The sequence below is a fragment of the Polypterus senegalus genome, unplaced genomic scaffold (genome assembly GCF_016835505.1).
Source record: "Polypterus senegalus isolate Bchr_013 unplaced genomic scaffold, ASM1683550v1 scaffold_6124, whole genome shotgun sequence".
NCBI lineage: Eukaryota > Metazoa > Chordata > Cladistia > Polypteriformes > Polypteridae > Polypterus > Polypterus senegalus.
In genome coordinates, this window is record NW_024377927.1 from 2,157 (window position 1) to 11,169 (window position 9,013).

At 35.8% G+C, this 9,013-nt stretch overlaps 1 long non-coding RNA gene across 1 annotated transcript; it reads right to left on the reverse strand.

The window, feature by feature from the left end:
* Positions 1–2,607: 2,607 nt before the first annotated feature.
* Positions 2,608–8,799, reverse strand: LOC120519508. Its single transcript, XR_005631556.1, has 4 exons — positions 8,637–8,799; positions 5,152–5,265; positions 3,980–4,155; positions 2,608–2,695 (listed from the first exon to the last, which is right to left on the reverse strand). It is a non-coding gene; the product is annotated as an uncharacterized LOC120519508 (long non-coding RNA).
* Positions 8,800–9,013: the final 214 nt, after the last annotated feature.

The following is a 9,013-nucleotide window of genomic DNA, read 5'->3' on the forward strand; positions in this document are numbered from 1 at the left end:
CCAGTTTTAAAACCACTTCAATAAATGTGTCTGCTATTCTTCTCTGTGTTGATATCATTAAAATAAAAGTGATTCGAATAATAGATTTGCTTTTATTGAAGAAAAAACAAATCAAAATCTAAATCTGAATCGTAGGTTTGGTGTAGGTTGAAAAAAAATCGGAGTTTCTATTTTTAGGCCCAATCGCCCTATCTATGGCACACGTGTCTTTTTCATTTTTTTTTTTTTAAATCACGCATTTACTGAACACACCATGGAAAATCCAATGTGCAAATGGAAGAGCTAGGCACTTTCAAATATCTTTAAAGGTTTTATTAAAAATACAACACGGTGTAACCGGTTCACTTCAGATTTGTTATTTGTACAAAATACAATGAAACTCAAATCTGCTCTTTATATTATTCTGTCACTTAGCATAAAACTGACACTCTCTAGGATATTTAAAATAAAAACACAGAATGCAATGGGTGAAAAGTAATCACCGTTTAAGACAAAATAATCATACAGCTTGAACGCAAATGTGTCTGTTATTACATGCGATGGAAGAACATAATTGTTGAAATTAAAGAGAATTCTAGAAACAAAAGTAGGATTATAAATACAATATGGCTCAGCACAGGGGGCTTGTTGGGGGCTGTCATAACCTCACCCACAACAGAGGCTATGAGCACAAAAGTGAAAACGAAATGTATTCTTAAGCTAAAGACAATTAGTTCAAAGAATCGATACTTAAATAATTATTTCTAGTTTCATTTCATTGTCACAAGGATGCCTCATAAATGCAGAAAGCATGTTTTCATAAACTAAAACATTTGCTGTATCAACACGGATGTACTTGGTAACTTTTATGGCTTATTCATTCCCATATGGACCCTTGCACCCTTCAGGCACAGTGAAAACTACATAAATAGACAATGCATTTTTAAAATTTATTTTTAAAAAAACTTCACTTTAGAGTACAATTTTATGATTGTGAGAAATGCCTTTAACTTTAAAAATACAGAAGTTATCCTTTGAACTAATTTGACAAGAGTAACCATACAAGCAAAACAAAGCTTCCAATAAGTTAGTTGTAAGAATTCCTGGATGGCACAAACCCCCTCTACAAGTTAAGGTCTCATGTGTGCCATTTACAGTTTTCAATGAAGTATCACTGCATACATTTTATAAACAAGGAAAACATCATGTTATGAACTTAATAAAATTGGCTTATGCTTTATCTACCAAGATAGACTATTTCCTTGTCAGAAAGGTCCCCAGAAAAGTGCTTTGTTTCTATTTATTACGTAAATGTTTTCCCTGGCCATTTTACCATGGGGTCTGAAGGTAACTATATCCACTCACCTAAAGGATTATTAGGAACACCTGTTCAATTTCTCATTAATGCAATTATCTAATCAACCAATCACATGGCAGTTGCTTCAATGCATTTAGGGGTGTGGTCCTGGTCAAGACAATCTCCTGAACTCCAAACTGAATGTCAGAATGGGAAAGAAAGGTGATTTAAGCAATTTTGAGCATGGCATGGTTGTTGGTGCCAGACGGGCCGGTCTGAGTATTTCACAATCTGCTCAGTTACTGGGATTTTCACACACAACCATTTCTAGGGTTTACAAAGAATGGTGTGAAAAGGGAAAAACATCCAGTATGCGGCAGTCCTGTGGGCGAAAATGCCTTGTTGATGCTAGAGGTCAGAGGAGAATGGGCCGACTGATTCAAGCTGATAGAAGAGCAACTTTGACTGAAATAACCACTCGTTACAAGCCAGGTATGCAGCAAAGCATTTGTGAAGCCACAACACGCACAACCTTGAGGCGGATGGGCTACAACAGCAGAAGACCCCACCGGGTACCACTCATCTCTACTACGAATGGGAAAAAGGGGCTACAATTTGCACGAGCTCACCAAAATTGGACAGTTAAAGACTGGAAAAATGTTACCTGGTCTGATGAGTCTCGATTTCTGTTGAGACATTGAAATGGTCAGAATTTGGCGTAAACAGAATGAGAACATGGATCCATCATGCCTTGTTACCACTGTGCAGGCTGGTGGTGGTGGTGTAATGGTGTGGGGGATGTTTTCTTGGCACACTTTAGGCCCCTTAGTGCCAATTGGGCATCGTTTAAATGCCACGGGCTACCTGAGCATTGTTTCTGACCATGTCCATCCCTTCATGACCACCATGTACCCATCCTCTGATGGCAACTTCCAGCAGGATAATGCACCATGTCACAAAGCTCGAATCATTTCAAATTGGTTTTTTGAACATGACATTGAGTTCACTGTACTAAAATGGCCCCCACAGTCACCAGATCTCAACCCAATAGAGCATCTTTGGGATGTGGTGGAATGGGAGCTTCGTGCCCTGGATGTGCATCTCAGAAATCTCCATCAACTGCAAGATGCTATCCTATCAATATGGGCCAACATTTCTAAAGAATGCTTTCAGCACCTTATTGAATCAATGCCACGTAGAATTAAGGCAGTTCTGAAGGCGAAAGGGGGTCAAACACCGTATTAGTATGGTGGTCCTAATAATCCTTTAGGTGAGTGTATATCGTTTTTTTTTCTGTGCTAAGTTAATAAAGGTAAACAATTATACTTACGGGAAAAAGGATTCAAAGTGGGAACCAAAACCATAAATATTAAAGAAACAGCCAAATGGTACACTCTTGAGGAGAAGCAGAAGTGTATCCTGGAAGAAAGTATTACAAAATAAAGTCCACTTTTAGCAGTTTAACAAAGGTTTCCTGCTTAACCTGAAAAGAAACTAAAAAACATTTTTAAAATACTAGATTTCAGAGAGAGCATATACAGTGCATCCGGAAAGTATTCACTGCGCATCACTTTTTCCACATTTTGTTATGTTACAGCCTTATTCCAAAATGGATTAAATTCATTTTTTTCCTCAGAATTCTACACACAACACAATATGCAGAAGGTACATATGATGGCCAGGGCCACTTCAAGGCCTGTGACTTAAAAAGGATAAAGCAATAACTGAAAATAAATGGATGAAGGTACAGGTAAACAAAAAAGAAAAAAAATAATCAAATGTTAAATCATAAATAAGCAGAAGCCTAATTTATATTCTTTAGTCTTTTTAAGAATGTTCATATTCTTTTATATATTTACATTGTCCTTACAAACACATAGGTAAGTACTATACAGTTAACTATATGTGTGGTGAAATGTATAAATGCAAAAAGAAAAAGACATTATAATACCAAAGATTTTCATTTAAAGTTACATTATGAAAGGAATGAATTCACTAAAGTCCCAATAGGAAGAATCTATAAAGTGCAGGGCGAGACTCTGAAAGCAGTAAGGTAGTGAAGCTTCACCGCTAAGATGAAGAGTTGAATGGTGGAGTTAATTCTCAATAAAAGTGAAGTATAAATAAGATGAGGGGACTCTAAGATTGTTAAAAAAAAAAAAGATAAGATTATTCAGAACTTATGTCACCAAACACCAGTATATGAATAACACAAGGATTATAAAGCATACATGTTCTTTGTATATATGATTGATTAAATAACAGGAAATGAGAGACAATACAAATGTGAAATAAAGAAGTTAAAGTAGAGATCTGATAGAGGACTTTGAAGATAATGTGTTTAAAGCCCTTTCATAAAGAGTTTGTGTGCTGTATCCAGTTAAAGAACACATTCTAGATAAAGAAATTACTTTTTCATTTCTGATATTTAAATTTAAAAAACCTCCAAAAAATACATAAATTAGCCATCTTTAATAAAATAAAGTTATGAGCCACATACACCCAGATAAGGACTAATCACTCAGCCATAGATTACATCAGGCTTTTTTTGTTTTGTTTTTTCCTAAATGTTTGTTAAGTAACATTTCCATAAACCTGCTTCTTTGACATCAATGTTATAGAAAGACACGGAAAAGAAACAAAAACAGAAAGTCATTAAACATAACTGACTTGTCAAAGCAGGAAAAAGAAATATTTACATACACGAGCACTCTCAATGCGCATGAGGGAGTCTGGATCTTCATTCATTTTGCAATCCATACTGCCAGACCGATCCATCAAAAAGATGAACTCGCCTTTAGTGGAGAGCGATTGTTCTTTAAATCCAGAGAAATCTGGATACAAGCTGATCATCACAACAGGGTCTCCCATTAAGGAGCCTTCAGGGTGGAAAAAGTACATGTCCACTTTATTAATTCGCAAAGGGTAAAGATGTAAAGACTACACCTATATTCTAAACACCCAATGTATTAACAATTTATTAATTTTAATTTGGCAAGACGGTATGGTTACGAATTAGCAGACAAAGTTTTAAATCAGGAAAAAATAAAAACTACAGGAATAACTCACTGTAGTGACTAACTCTAAATAACTTCAAATAACAGTCTAGTGAACTCAGATGTTACCAATTTTTTTTTTTACCAAATTACTTCTATACAGTATCTGACTGTTGTGTTGAGTGAGAATAAAATGCTTATTAGTCACTGTTTCACTGTAAATATTTAGGTTCTAAGAATGTATCTCGGTAAAAACAAATAAATAAATAAATAAATAAAGACAAGATTCTCAAACATGGTGCCTGTGGGCATAGTAGAGCAGTGGTTAGCACAGCTGCCTCACTGCTCCAAGAATTAAGTTCAAAACCTAGTTTGGGCATTATAAATGTACCTGTATAGTTAACATATTCTACACATTCTGTCTTTTCTTGTCATCCTTGTGAATTTTCTCCAAATATTGTGGATTTGCTCTTACATCCCAAAGACATGTGTGTCAATTGGCAACTCTAAACTGGCCATGTAAAACTGAATGTGAGAGTCCTAACTGCTATATACTGGAACGCTATTCAGGGTTGTTTCCTCCCTGAGCCCAGAATCAACAGGATTTCCTCTGGCAAGTTTAAAAAAGGATTAATGAATATATGCAGCTTGCAATTAATTTATAATTTGTTACAGTAATAGTCACCCCAAAGATCTGTAAAGGTTTTATTACCTTTTAAAGGATTCTAGTAAAACAGCAGGCAAAGGGAATCTTTAACTAAATAAAATTATATGTTCATACTAGAAAATTAAGATACATGCTAAAAAATAAAGTTGTTAAACAATAAAGACTAAATCAGCATTAAAATGAAGCACACTTTTCACTATAATATGTTTTACCTGATTCTTTTGAAGACTGACCATTTTCCACAATGGCCGTAGGCTGGTGGGGTGGTTATAATAAATCAAAAGTTCAACATCACGATCAAACTTGAAGCCTGAGGACAGAGACACCTGATTTTAGGAAAAAAATAATAATCATTAGATAACATTAAGCTATATCTATAATCAATTTTATTAATCTTATAATTCTATGTCAGCCATTAGGTGCAAGGGTTAGAACCAACGCTCGACAGAATGTTGTTCACTTCAACAGCAGACATATTCCTAATAATTCACACTCACCTGTGTTCAGTTTAGCGATACAACTTAACTTAACCTGCACACCTTAGACGTTTGTGGGGGGGTAAATACTAGTGAAAATGCATGGAAAGATGTGGAATCTTCATGTAGGCAATTAAAAAGGTATGATTCTTATCCTGGGGGCTTATTTAAAAATGTTGTGCACACCCGTTTTCACACTCGCATGGTGATGCATAAAAATTAAACTTGACATAAAGCCATGTACATTCTCACAGCAGTTACACAAATTGCACACACACATTTATGCTCGGTTTTACTACTGTTCCTGTGTGGTTTCCATTTCTTTTTAAGAGTCACATCCATGATGCGGGCTGCATATTGTTTATACATTTAAGGCACCTGATTGTAATCAACCAGTAAAGATATGATAATGCACGGAATGGCCAAGTTCTTCCATATACCACATCTGCTTTTGCGTTGTTACACTCAGTGCACCACTCAGAGTATTTTAACCCATTGTATCTGAGTGTGGGATCACAGCTCTACAGCAGCTGATAGGAAACCTCTACTCCGGGTTGTTTCAAAAGCATACAGAATTATAGGGATATAGCTTCCAGCCCTGGAGAACATTTATAGCACACACTGCCTCAGGAAAGCCACCAGCATCTGCATGGATTCAACTAAGCCATACGCAGTCTATTTGAACTTCCGCCATCCGGCAAACGTTTCAGAGCCTTTCCTGCATGGACCTCGAGGCTCAGACACAGCTTCATCCCAAGAGCTATAAACACACTCAATCAGTCCATCAAAAGCTACCGGTAGAACTGTTTGTACTTATAATTACAATTACCTCACTGTAAACCTGCAAACTGTAAATTATCACAACCTGAGCAACTTCATGAACCATTTGCACTACCTGAACTATATGTACATTATGCTTTCATATTGTATATTTTTCATTGTTTTTATCATATTGTTATTATTATTATTATATTATTATTATTATATGTTAATGAAGGATTTGCATATTGTATCTCATTGTACTATACAATGACAATAAAGGAATTTAACTGAATTCAATAGAAGATAGTGCGTATTTACAGATGATGATGATTGGCTTCTAAGTCGATTAGATTTCCAAGAGTGATCCTCATGGAGCTGTGTGCTGTTAGAATACTAGGATGTATACTTGATATCATTTTTAAGATGAAATGCATTAAAGTACTGTATGTATTACATTATACAGATAAATGGTCAACTTCATTTAAATAATGTATACTGTTAATAATTAAACATGTGATGGTGCAGAAGTAGTGATCCAGGGCTTGTTCCTGTGCACTGTATGCTTCTGGGACTGGCATGACAGTGGATGGATAGATAGATGGAATAATTAAACACGTATTATGAAGATTTTTCAATGTTCCTTTAAAGTTTTGGAAAATCGGCGTTCTAAGCCTACAGCTGGTTTGACATTTATTACAGAGCTTATATTGTGGCAGTTGGTTACGTGGAGAAAGAAAATAGAAGGACAGGAACTGGGGGTTGGTATGTTTGACAGAAACAGTACTGGTGCAATAATTTTTTTCATCGAATGTCGAACACATCCTAGAAAGCATCTTGCGGGAGGGCAGGAACAATCCCTGGATGGGGGAAGCAAGAAAAATCCCTGGATGGGGCTCCAGCTACCACTGTGCCACCATGCACCCGTGTTTATTACATACTTTAAGGCATTTCATTATGAAAATGTATCAAGTATACATCTTAATATTCTAAAATGTTCAGAGAGCTTTAATATTATAAATGCAATGTATTCTGTGTGAAGTTTATTGCCTGCATGCTCCTGTCTACAAAATAGAAAGCCTGTTTATGCATGTAGTGATTCACACACATAGAATATGAAGCTTTTAACATGCTACTTTAGTTACAATGGACTTTGAGAAAATTCAAGACTTTGAAATCTGACTACCTTGTTTATTTCGGGCACTGTGCAACTTTCTGAATCTGAACATTTGAGTTTCTCCACCACTCTGTATCACTCAATCAACTTCCTTATGTTGCTTATATCACTGCTTAAGCCAACAGCTAGTACTTTTTTCCTTGCCTCTACTTTGCATTTGCTGAAATTGTTCTTTTTTCTCCAATGCTTTTTCCATTGTCTTTTCATAAAACACTGAACTTAAAGGGCTTTTTATATTGATTTTCTTATTCAAAGGGAAGGAATTCTGGGAGTAGTCAGGGTGGGGCAGCAGGCACGTATATGTGCGTCACATTTCTCATTGACCGGGATTTATGGATCAGACGCTGGCTTACACATGGGTTTGTGCATCTGAATTTTTTTTGTGTGTATGCACTTTTCCACTTTTGTCTGTATGCCATATTTTAGTGTGAATTCTACGCACAGCGTTATAAATGAGGCCCCTGGTCTTTGAAGGTATTCAGCAACATGAAGCTTTATAGCCAATCAACATTCAATGAAGTTCAAACAATGAAAATTATGAATAAAGGAGATTCAGAACAGAGCTCAATGCCACATGACTCTGCAGTAAGATTTTCAAATAATGACTCTATTCCACCTGTATACGGGTGAATTTTATGGTTTAGTTTTTCATGGCAGGAAAGAAATTACTTTTCTTAATTTTTACCACACTGTGTATTACTTATATTGCAGTTGTAATATAAGCAACCAGATTCTTGCATTTTTTCTCTGTGCTGCAAATGGATACATAAAGTATTCTTATCATCTTTATTGCTTTGGTTCCAAACAGTAAATAACACCAAATGTCAATTCTGAACAATCTTTGCTGTTGATCTTTAAATTAAAATCAATGATCATCTACTCACTACTTAAAATGGAAAATAATTATACTAATTTGCTGCTTTTAGTTCAAACTTTACTCAGCATGAATAGTTTGTGTATAGTTTCATTAATTTGTGTCAAAAACAGTTTTCACATTCAACCTAATGCACCACCACAGAGATCAGTGGGTGGCAGCACATTCTTGACAGGCAGTTTTGAACAGCACCAGCAGATGTATTACATGCACACTGTACATAAAACTGCAAATAACCATTACACAGCCCCATTTTAAAACAGAGCTCAACCTATTTACGAAGTTACAAATTTAAACACGGATCATCTAAAATCAACACTATATTTCTCAGCAGTGATTAAAATAATTTGATATGATTTATCACAATGTTCGAGTTTCATCAATACATAAGTAGAAAATTAACAGTGGCACCTTTGCTTCTGTCTTGTCATCACTTAGGTACTCGAGAGGCATCAGTGCAGAGTTGGACTTCACATCTGAAATTCCATTGGGGGAGACCAGCTGACAAGTGAGAGACAGGGTGTAGGGGATGGAGCCAACAGGGACATGAGGTACTTCTGTTGTCACAGATGTAGTACCTAAAAGACAACAGTAATAGATTTTAATGACCAAAAGGCAACAGACCCCCATTTTAAGTTTAACTATATGCACTAAAATGTGACACAAACTGATATGCAATCTCACATACGTAATGCAGAACTTTCTCAGAGATGGTGTGGAGGGACTGACCTTTGAAAGAAATTGGTGGTGATAGAAAAGGAAAATCTATTTAAAAACTAGTTCAGGAC